Source organism: Procambarus clarkii, chromosome 12, assembly GCF_040958095.1.
Source record: "Procambarus clarkii isolate CNS0578487 chromosome 12, FALCON_Pclarkii_2.0, whole genome shotgun sequence".
Classification (NCBI taxonomy): domain Eukaryota; kingdom Metazoa; phylum Arthropoda; class Malacostraca; order Decapoda; family Cambaridae; genus Procambarus; species Procambarus clarkii.
In genome coordinates this window covers 7922681-7934432 of record NC_091161.1, presented here as the reverse complement: position 1 = coordinate 7934432, position 11752 = coordinate 7922681, and the positions used below count along the sequence as shown (strand labels likewise).

Below are 11752 nucleotides of genomic sequence, written 5' to 3'. Positions count from 1 at the left end.
ACTGAAGTCAACATAGGTATTGGCTAAAGTTGAAACGCAAGTGTAGTCCCACACCAACTGTCTACCATTCTTCCAGGGGTTCACCGTGATTCCGTCTGGGCGACCGACAGGCTCATCAGAGTTGCGGGACATTAGGTAACGGGGCTCTCTCTCTGCTGGACAACCGGCTGTGGTAAGGCTTCTCTTAATAATGTCATTAACCTCGCCGTGTCTTGCATGCCATCCTCCCGTCCTTTGGCAAAGAAGGCCATGCCGTCCATATCTGTCGGCCTCTGCCTCGCCGCAAATACACCTGTATTCGGTGTGGATTGGGGCAGCTAGGCGGAGAGCCACGGCAATTCGGAGGGCCTGCGGTGTGAGACGGGTGCCGGTTGCTGACATTGGGGTTGCTAATAGGAAATCACCTGCATGGGGAGCTGCTACAGCTCTAAGTCGGGCAGTGTCATGTGGTGTTGTCGCAGCTTCTAGTAAAGTTGCAGCTTCTTGGTCGGCAATGGGGCGATCCCAGCTGGATTGCTTATGGGCTTCAGAAGGCGGTGGTTGGGGTGCTGGTCCTGCGAGAGAGACCCATTTAGTTGTGCAGTCTGTGAAGCTGGGATCATGCACCCCTGCCTGTTGAACTAGGTGCTCAGGTAGGATTTCCTTCACCAAGTTGTCAGACCCCACTGAAGAGGACAGGAACGCTGGTACAGCAATTTGTGTTGCTGTGCGCACGCCAAGGCCCCCGAGTCTGACAGGAAGGGAGGCCTGTTTCCACTGTGAGTCGCTGAGGGAAAGATTGAGGGCTTTTTCTAGTGTTGATTTCAGCAAGCTGTCATACTCTTCTAATTTAATATTGTTGAAAGATGGCGAACATCTTAGAAAGTAGGTCAGCCTGGGGAGGGACAAGCATCTGGTGATGAGGTAAAGTGCATCATGAGCATCGATGTCTTCAATCCTCTCGTTCATCCTCTTCAGGTCAGTGATCTTCTTACCGAGGACCCCGTCGATGGCATTCCTTCCAAGAGGAGCACCTAGGAGTGTGCTGTCCTCAGGGTTGGTTGTATGAATGTCAGGCAAAACAACCTTTATTTGCTCTATTATGTGCTGGTTGGTGGAGGTTATTTCGCACTTGGAAGGGTTCAGGGTGAGGCCTAGGCTTGCTCCTTGCTCCTGGATTATTCTTATGTCGTCCAAGAGTGAGGCTGGGGAGCCGGCTAGAGTACCATCATCCAGAAACCAAATGTTGAGCTCACTGGACAGGTTATCGGTGACTTCCTTGATAACTAGGCAGAACAGAAAAGGAGCAAGGGGGTCACCTTGTTGGACACCTTCTTGTGATTCAATTTCATGTTCCCCAAAAAGCAGAGTTAGATTCTTGCTGTAGCATGAGTTTACAAACGGGTAGAGGGAAGGAAAAAGGCGATGAACTGCACTGAGTACTGCATCCCTTCTAACCAGATTGAAAGCATTTTTGAAGTCCAGCTTTATCAGGGCTTTTTCATTCGTAATGTTGGCAATGTAGGCTCTAGCTGCATGAGCCGCTGCCTCACACCCTTGGGGAATGCCAAACCCAAGCTGTTTTGGCTTCAGCATGTCGGCTGCTGCCTGACTAACTGCTCTAGCTGCAGCCTTAGCGACGAGACGCCGGAGTGAATTGCCCACAGCTATCGGTCTGATTCCTCCATCTTTTTTCCTCAGGGCACAGAGGGTAGCGCCAAAAAAGAGAGGCCGTATGGTCTCTGGTATGTTGCCAGCTAGGCATGTGTTGGCGAATCTAGTTAGTTCCACCAGGAGGCTCCGTGCAATGTCTCCCAGTGCAGGGTTGAGCATTTGTTTGATGTGGTTGGGTCGTAGTCCTGTGAACCCACCTGCTGATCCTGGTGGGAAGGATAAAGCTGCTTTGTGCACCATGGATTCGAGCACACACAGGGGTTCTGCTCTGGTGACACCGACTAGGGGGACACTGTCGTCACGAGGAGCTCTGGGTGGGTGTTTTTCCCTCAGGGCTTGTGCTGTATTGGCATCCCTGGTGGCAACTGTGTCTTCACTGGTGATGACTCTGATCGCCCCTATTGTGTTGCCTTCTTCTATTTTCTTGCTGACTGTTGCTCTGATTTTGGATGCCTCGGTTCTGCTGTTGATACCTTTCCTGCGGTGGGTGTTTTTGGCACGGGTGGGGAGGGGTGCCTGGTATATATATATATATACCAGGCAATATATATATATATATATTCAATATATATATATATATATATATATATATATATATATATATATATATATATATATATATATATATATATATATATATATATATATATATATATATATATATATATATATATATATATATATTTATTTATTTATAGTCTGACGCGACACTTGAGCGCGTTTCGTAAAATTTATTACATTTTCAAAGACTTTAGTTTACACATACACAACTGAATAGAACTTACACATCTCCGATTTGTTTATATCTACATTTGAGTGAGGTGGATGGGGTGAGGTGGTATTAATTGGGTATTAAATTCATCAACACAAGACAGAACAAGAAACAATGGGTATTGAATGGAAGTGATTGTAGAAAGCCTATTGGTCCATATTTCTTGATGCTTCTATATTGGAGCGGAGTCTTGAGGTGGGTAGAATATAGTTGTGCATTAATTGGCTGTTGATTGCTGGTGTTGACTTCTTAATGTGTAGTGCCTCGCAAACGTCAAGCCGCCTGCTATCGCTGTATCTATCGATGATTTCTGTGTTGTTTGCTAAGATTTCTCTAAGAAATCAACACCAGTCAATCAACAGCCAATTAATGCACAACTATATTCTACCCACTTCAAGACTCCGCTCCAATATACAAGCATCAAGAAATATGGACCAATAGGCTTTCTACAATTACTTCCATTCAATACCCATTGTTTCGTGTTCTGTCTTGTGTTTGAATTTAATACCCATTCAATACCCATTGTTGAAAGTTTGTTTTCACCTCATCCACCTCGCCCAAATGTAGATATAAAATCGAAGTTATGTAAGCTCTATTCAGTTTCAGTTGTGTGTTCGTAAACTAAAGTCTTTGAAAATGTAATAAGTTTTACGAAATGCGCTCAAGTGTCGCGTCAGGCTAGAAATAAAAATAAATTTTGGAGAATTGATCTTTGAATTTCCATCAACAGTGAAAATTTATAGCTGTCAGCTATGTATTGGAGAGCAGGAGTGGTGACACTTGTGTCTTGTAACACTTGTGTCCAGTGACAACTGTTCGCCTCGTTGGTGGCCCTCAGACACCAGTTGCTCTCCTCGCTGCGGCGCCCTTGGATGTGCTCCAGTAGTCGTGAAGAGTAAGTTCTTTATTTATCGTTGTTTATCAGGTTCAGACGGAATCTTACAATAACACAATGCTCTCCGGCTTAAATTTTGTTTCGTCTCCTCTACTTGGACAAGGCTTGAGATCTTTTCTATTAACTATAAGGGAGTTGAGAGTGGTTGACCAGACCACACACTAGAAAATGAAGGGACGACGACGTTTCGGTCCGTCCTGGACCATTCTCAAGTCGATTGTGTCAAGTCAAGACCATTCTCACAATCGACTTGAGAATGGTCCAGGACGGACCGAAACGTCGTCGTCCCTTCATTTTCTAGTGTGTGATCTGGTCAACATACTTCAGCCACGTTATTGTGACTCATCGCCTGCAGTTAAGAGTGGATTGGCACGTGAAAGCATAGACGACATTCGTCACGTTGAAGACCTGTCACTTGGGTCTGGAGAGTTTTTCACGAGCAAGTTCTCGGTCTTCTTGTACTTCTAGTACATTGTCAACTTAATCTTCCGGTTCATGTCGAAAGTGGTCACGTTTCAATATATATGTTTAACGCCTTTATTGAGGTTATCTTGAGATGATTTCGGGGCTTTAGTGTCCCCGCGGCCCGGTCCTCGACCAGGCCTCCACCCCCAGGAAGCAGCCCGTGACAGCTGACTTAACTCCCAGGTACCTATTTACTGCTAGGTAACAGGGGCATTCAGGGTGAAAGAAACTTTGCCCATTTGTTTCTGCCTCGTGCGGGAATCGAACCCGCGCCACAGAACTACGAGTCCTGCGCGCTATCCACCAGGCTACGAGGCGCCTTTCAGGACTCTTTTTCTCTGTTTTATGTGCCGTGAAAAAGAAGTTCCTATAGAATAGTATAATTGGCGGGGCAGATACTGTAATGTTGGCCGTTTCATCAGAGGTTCCATGGCGGTGCACCTTACTTTTTATATCTTCGAGTTATCCAAGAGAGTTGCCATTATGGTCTAGTACCGGTCTTGTGTTCCTCGTCAGGAGCTCGCAGGTGGCGGCGTGTGTGTGTGTGGGAGACCACAGTTGGCACTGGCGTCGAATCCTCCTCTGAATCTGTTGGGGCACTCACAGATACACGCGACGAGTTGTATCTTGTCGGCATTAAGGCTCTTCATTTCGTAGGTGAACCATAGCGCTCTGCTCGAATGCATCCTAAAGCTGTAGCAAGTGCTCAATATCACGTATGTGAAAGAACATGTCATCAAAATACTTACAGTAGACCTTTGGTTTTAGGTCCATGTCAACAAGGATATTCTGTTCAATAGTACCCATGTAAAAATTTACAGATAGGACACCAATAGGAAAGGGAACCTACGTCGATTACATCTTCATGTTTGTACATGAGACCATCAGGAGTCAGGATGGGTGCCACTGTAGTACATTATTCTAGAAGTTCCCCAGGTAGGCATTCTAGGATATGAAGGGGAGTACGAACTCCCGTTTAGCAGTCTCCGTGGTGTAGTGGTAAGACACTCGCCTGGCGTTCCGCGAGCGCTATGTCATGGGTTCGTATCCTGGCCGGGGAGGATTTACTGGGCGCAATTCCTTAACTGTAGCCTCTGTTTAACGCAACAGTAAAATGTGTACTTGGATGAAAAAACGATTCTTCGCGGCAGGGATCGTATTCCAGGGACCATAGGATTAAGGACTTGCCCGAAACGCTACGCGTACTAGTGGCTGTACAAGAATGTAACAACTCTTGTATATATCTCAAAAAAAAAAAAACTGAATCATTATCAATTCTGTCCCTTAACATTCCATTAGTCCCAGTCACCCATCGCACTGGTGAACAGTGTCTCAACAACAAAAGACGATCTCACACTCCATGCCTGCGACCCATGTATTAAGTCGATCAATTCTTTTGACAAGTTAAAACTGAAATCACTGATTTGGTATGTTTCAATTGGTCTGTTTCAACCTGCAGCTGCGTTTTGTAAACACTGATTTCACTGTTGGCTTTTTTAATCTAATGTAGGATCAGAACTTGACGATATATTTTCGTGAACGCTTGGTTTCTTGCTGCTGGGACATTTGTTCCAATATATGTATTTTTGGTAGCTAACTTTCTTGAAACATTTTATTAAATGCTAGCATGATTCTTCTATTTCGTATGTTCTTCGGTGATGTTGGTCGTGATATCTACGGTGATGGTCTGGTTGTGAGTAGAACTTTGAAGTTTATTGAGGGAACTCTATGTGATTAATAGTTTGTGAGTAGAACTTTGAAGTTCTTTGAGGAACTCTTTCGTTTGAGCATTGTGTGGCGCCTTAAAGGAGGTATTGTCTTACCTAGGTACCGAGAGCGCTGGGGCTGACATGTAAAGGCATAGACGGCAGTCATCTCGTTTAATGTTTTTCTCCGGAAATTGGGAGAGGTCTTCGTGAGCCATTTAGTGGTCTTCTTGCTCCTGTGGAAATTGTTAATTAATTCTCTCGTTAGTGTAGGTAGGGATCACGTCTTTGTTAATTATGTATTTCAGGACTTTTTCTTCCATTTTGTGAGCTATAGAAAAGTTGCTGAAGAATGGTTTAAGAAAATAAAAGATTGGGGCGGGGAACTGTCACACGAGGAAGGAACTTATTCCTACTAGAACCACATGAATATTTTAATTTAATAGTTTTTAGTTATATATATAGTTTAAAAAGGGAAGGGAGTACCACCTCTGGTTGGTAGAAGGGGACCCTTAGCCTCTGAGGAAACCACACATAGCGCATTAGAGGGAATGTTTAGGTCCTCCTCCAATACAGTTTCTGTGTGCTTTTCTCCTACCACCCCCTTCCTTTTGATATTTTATAGCATGGTAATAATATCCCATATTTAAGGGAGAATTCCACTGCAATCTGGTTTTCTTGGAACGAATTACTTAATTAATTTGTGTTAGTATTGGTTAATGGATTAGTACAAGAACAGCATTGGTATTGGTCTGACATAAGTGGTATACAAGGTCCTGAACGATTCTTAACACAGTTTTCTAAAGGCAGTTTTTATGCTGGCCCATCTAGCATATGCCGCTGATGATATCCCTTTGATGTGGGCTTCTTAGGACAGGTTCGGTGTGATATCAACCCCAAGATCTTTCTCGCTATTTGACTCGTGCTGAATTTCATCTCCCTGATGGTACCTTGTCCTCAGTCTCCTGCTCCTTTCGCCTAATTTCATTACTTTACTCTTTCCTGAGTTGAACTTTACTGCCATTTTCTAGACCATTCCTCCAGTTTGTCCAGGTCGTTCTGTAGTGTCTGTTTATCTTCATCTGTCTTGATTCTTCTCATAATTTTTGCATCATCAGCAAACATTAAGAGGAATGAGTCTATACCCTCTGGAAGATCGTTTACATATATTAGAAACAGGATGGGTCCCAGTACAGAGCCCTGTGGAACCCTGCTGGTGACATCTCGCCACTGATGTCTCCCCCCTCACAGTTTCTCGCTGTTGTTGTTGTTTTAGATTCAGCTACTAGGAACAAAAAGTTTCAAGTAGCACGGGCCCGTAGTGGACTTACCTGGCACAGGAGCAGGGCTGTAACTGAAATTATGCCGTTTTCTATTGCTTAGATACTCCCTTATCCACTGGAGCACTTAATCTTTTACTCCTGCCTGTTGCTCCAATTTTTGTAACAGCGTTTTATGGGGTACTCTGTCAAAGGCCAAGAAAATGCAGTCTGCACACCCTTCTCTTGCCTAATTTGTGTTGTGAGATTTTTTTCTACGCCTAGCTCTCTTAGGAGGTGGACTACAAGTTTAAAGTCTGCTCACGGCAGTTAAGCATGAGTCCAGTAGAAAAAGGAAAAGCGGGAGCAAACCGCCAGGCCTCCACCACCAAGGGTGAAAACCTGTCCACAATAGGCCGCTGGCTCCTCCTAGTTAAACAGGACGTTAAAACTAATAAAGGGTAACCGACGGTTCTCACAATCAAATATTTATATTTGATGTGGCGCTATGAATTGGAATTCGAATTCCCAAGAACAGCCGCCTTATCAAGATCACAACAACATTTAATAATATGCAGAAATATGGTGGAATAATATGGTTGAAGGGTTGACATCAAAGACTGTTTTCTATAACATAACAATTTATTAATAACAAGAGACTAACTACTACATTACCGAGTTTACGTTACGTTAATGTCCATCCAGTGGCACGATAACAAACAGCTAAATAGCAACCCTTGCTGTGAGGCTGCATACTGAACTAACCTGAACACAGGTGTGCCCACTGATGACGCAATATTGCAAATCAAAGAAAAATATCACAGACTAAGTTACACCACAGCGAATGGTTACGTTATTGTACATCAAGTGGCATTTGCAACACAGCTATTCAACAGCCCCTCGAGAAGTGACAGCAGGCTCCATCTTGCTGACACTTCGGGCTGACAACATGAACTAACTGAACAAATGAAGGATATCCACTGAAGACACAAGCATGCAATCAATAGTGTCTCGGTTTCCCTGACAGCTACTATAATCACAAGCTTAGGAGTCCTCCCGCCCCCCAGGAGAGACCCACGTAACTAGGCGGGTAGTCCAACAGTGACCCCCCCTATCACAACCCAGTGTGAACACTCTTTGCAACTCCCTACAAGAAGTTGCACTGTTGTAAACAGTAAGAAAGACAGGCAAGGCGGGATTCTGGGACACACTCCACAAATTCCTAGATGACTCTACTCTCGTTACCAGACGACAACCAAAAGAAAATGCCTTAAGTGATTAATTACGTTAATTGACTGATCGCAGCAGTCAGCAACAAAGTACTACGGTAATCACAAACAATTGTCTCACACTAGACAACATCATGATGATACTCTACGTTAATCATTAACACTTGGCTCTCTTGCTAACAATAACTCAAACTTATATTACATCACACTTGACTCCTTGCAAGCATTCAGTGATTAATTCTCAATTAAGGTCAAACGGACCACTAATTACATCCCCATTGAGTTACGTTAACTAGGCCTACCCTAACTTAGTAGCTTCTCAACAGTCTGTGTCAAAAAATTACTAGTGAGTGTTAATTACCCTAATTAATTCCCTAATTAATTCTGAGCAATTAATTAACTGTCACCAGGACCGATAATTAATCATCCATAAATACGTCTCACTCCGCACTGCCTAAGCAGGTCTCATCAAACACTGTGAATTCACGGGAAAGGAGTTAATTACCCTAATTAACAAGATGTGCCACTAATCCACTGTCCTCAGACAGGATATGAATAATACAACGATTTATGCTAGCTCCATGACCTCGCTTTACCGAGTCATCGGAGCTCTCCAATGTTAATTACTCCACTAATTAACCTGAGTCACTAATTGCTATACCCCAGAAAGGTAATTAGTCTCGAGCAAATTACGTTAACACAAATACTGACAGCCTCTGACAGATCCTCTCCCACTACGTGAATTCATGATGAGAAGGCTAATTACATAATTAGCTAGAGTGGTCAGTTGGTTGTCACATGGACAATTAATTGCTCCCGAGACGTATCTCACTCAAGCTCAACACTGTTCTCTCTTAACAGCCCTCACTCACTCCACAATACTAAGTGTTCACCCCTTATCCAGTTAATTACCCCTTACTTAATTAACTCACTGAATCCTTAAGTCCTCAACACAACTTAAAGAAACAAAGTAACCCCAGCGTTACATAGGTCACACTACAATGGCATGCAACATCATAAATGCACTGCCCACATATGGTTGCGGCTACTGCAACTCGCTAATTACTGTGTCCACACAATAATGACACACGGTTGTGCAACACACAAGAGTATACCAATATTACTGCCCCCCTCTTTATCTTGCACCCGTTGCAAAGGACTACTGTGAACACACACTTACCTCAGCAAGGCAATTAACCCATCAAATGCCTGCTCTCATTAAGCACTGTGAATTCCCCACTAATTAACCTGAGTCACTAATTGCTATACCCCAGAAAGGTAATTAGTCTCGAGCAAATTACGTTAACACAAATACTGACAGCCTCTGACAGATCCTCTCCCACTACGTGAATTCATGATGAGAAGGCTAATTACATAATTAGCTAGAGTGGTCAGTTGGTTGTCACATGGACAATTAATTGCTCCCGAGACGTATCTCACTCAAGCTCAACACTGTTCTCTCTTAACAGCCCTCACTCACTCCACAATACTAAGTGTTCACCCCTTATCCAGTTAATTACCCCTTACTTAATTAACTCACTGAATCCTTAAGTCCTCAACACAACTTAAAGAAACAAAGTAACCCCAGCGTTACATAGGTCACACTACAATGGCATGCAACATCATAAATGCACTGCCCACATATGGTTGCGGCTACTGCAACTCGCTAATTACTGTGTCCACACAATAATGACACACGGTTGTGCAACACACAAGAGTATACCAATATTACTGCCCCCCTCTTTATCTTGCACCCGTTGCAAAGGACTACTGTGAACACACACTTACCTCAGCAAGGCAATTAACCCATCAAATGCCTGCTCTCATTAAGCACTGTGAATTCCCCTGAATAATCCTAGAGGTCATTTAAACCCTCAACACAGTTCCTAGGGCAATAATATCGTATAAACTGATAACAACACTGCACAAACCTGCAACATAATGATGCCGTCAGCATACCCCACATGCTAATGACATCATTAGGCAATCAGTCAGTAATCACATCTACTGACTCACCACACAACACAGTACATAAAGCATGCAAATGAACACATAGAAATGGCATTCACATAATCAATGAAAATTATATCATCAGGTAAATGTAACTAACTACACAGACCTCAGGGCCCCCACTGACATCCCTGCAACCTAGCCTGCCTACCTCTAATGATTATAATTTTACGGTACTCTATGGCATTAATCCAGTCTGAACGATTATATAGAATCGACAGGCTGGATCACTTATATGGTAAATCTCTACACTGACCGGTTACATACTCTAGTCAGTCTACTATATATACACATTATGATACTACAGTGTGGTCCCGTGTATAACATCTATCTCCAGGTACCGCCCTATCAATCACCTGGATTTTACTGACAGCTGTCACTCAGCTGCTTCTCTAGCCTGGCGAGGCTCTGAGACAACTCTTACCAGGAATTTCCACCGGTTCTCTCACACTGTACACAATGATAATAGTACTCACGTCTTTCCTTATTTTTTTACTCACTTCCCAAGTCACTACCACACTAGCTGTCAACACTTAGCTTGCTTGCTCCTCATGCGTCGACAAGATGTGGCCCTAGGCTGTCCCGGGAAAGTGGCCAAGGCATGTGGCCACCGTGTGGCCCACAGCGCCCCTCTCGAGCTGAGAGGGGGGGGGGTGGTAGTAGCCGGCGCGCGGGCCGAGCCGGGCCGGGCCGAGCGGCTGGGTGGCGTGGGGGTGGCCATGGGTAGCGCATGACGTCATAGCACCCCACCCGGCTGAGCTGGTGCGCGGGGTGGGGTGGGGTTTGGCCGCGCGGGTGGCCCCCCCCCTCCCGAGCAGCTGGCCAAGGTGGGTGGCCGCGGGCGGCCTGGAGTGGCCGCGCACATGGGTGCCTCGGGCTGGCAGGCTGCCGCCCACAGGAGTACACACGCGGATGGGGAATCACTAACAACCCCATCAAACCAGAGCCTGCCTTGCTCTACACTGGGGTGACAATGGCCGGCGGCGTCCCCACACTGACGCAGCCTGGCGGAATTCAAAGTCCAACATGGGCCTGTAATCACACCACAATTACACTAGGAGGCCCTGCTCGATTCCGCTAATTGCCCAACAACACTAGACAGGTTATTCAAACCACCTGTTACACCATGAGGCTCTGCCAGCTGCCTCATGGGTGAACACTGTCAACTGTCTCTTTAGCTTTTTACTGTTCCTTCCGTAAATCCTTGGCCCCAATTCACGCCAATTGGGCCTTGACACAACCCCTGATGGCAGGAGTGCCATATTCGATGAGTAATTTGGACGACAGAAGCGATTAACGTGGGGTGGAGGTGGCCGACTTGCCACCTCCACCAGACACTTCTTCCTCCTCTTGCCGCCCAATTTAAACTGCCTCCCTGGCGGGAAGGGAAACTCAAATGCCCATCCATACCTCCTCCCTACTTTGTCTTGACCAATCAGCCTGGAGCCGGCACGGCTCCCTCGTGCCGCTCCCAATCACAGCCCTTCACGCCAAAACTCGGCTTGGAGCACACATGCCTAAACCAATCACAGGCTCACTCACCCTCGAGCATCCCGTGACGTCACAAGGAGGGGGAGGCCTAAAAGACAGTGGCGTGATGTCTCCCATGTTGGGGGGGGGCAACGTTCACTCCACTCTCCCCCCAACCCCTAACGGTTTTAGTCAAGTACCCTCTCCTACCACTTCACTCTTATTTCACAGAAACATGCAAATCTCTGTAATTCTCTCTACAGAGCAATCACAGACTTCTAACCAGTCCCAAC

General features: G+C 45.2%; 1 protein-coding gene across 2 annotated transcripts in view; it reads left to right on the top strand.

The window, feature by feature from the left end:
* The first annotated feature begins 3266 nt into the window (after window positions 1-3266).
* Window positions 3267-11752, top strand: part of LOC123772838 (glucoside xylosyltransferase 1) — a 155958-nt gene continuing 147472 nt past the window's right edge. For both annotated transcript variants that reach the window (XR_011228170.1, XM_069323214.1), the window contains exon 1: window positions 3267-3320. The gene's annotated coding sequence lies outside the window, so the exon portion shown is untranslated. The remainder of the gene's footprint in view (window positions 3321-11752) is intronic.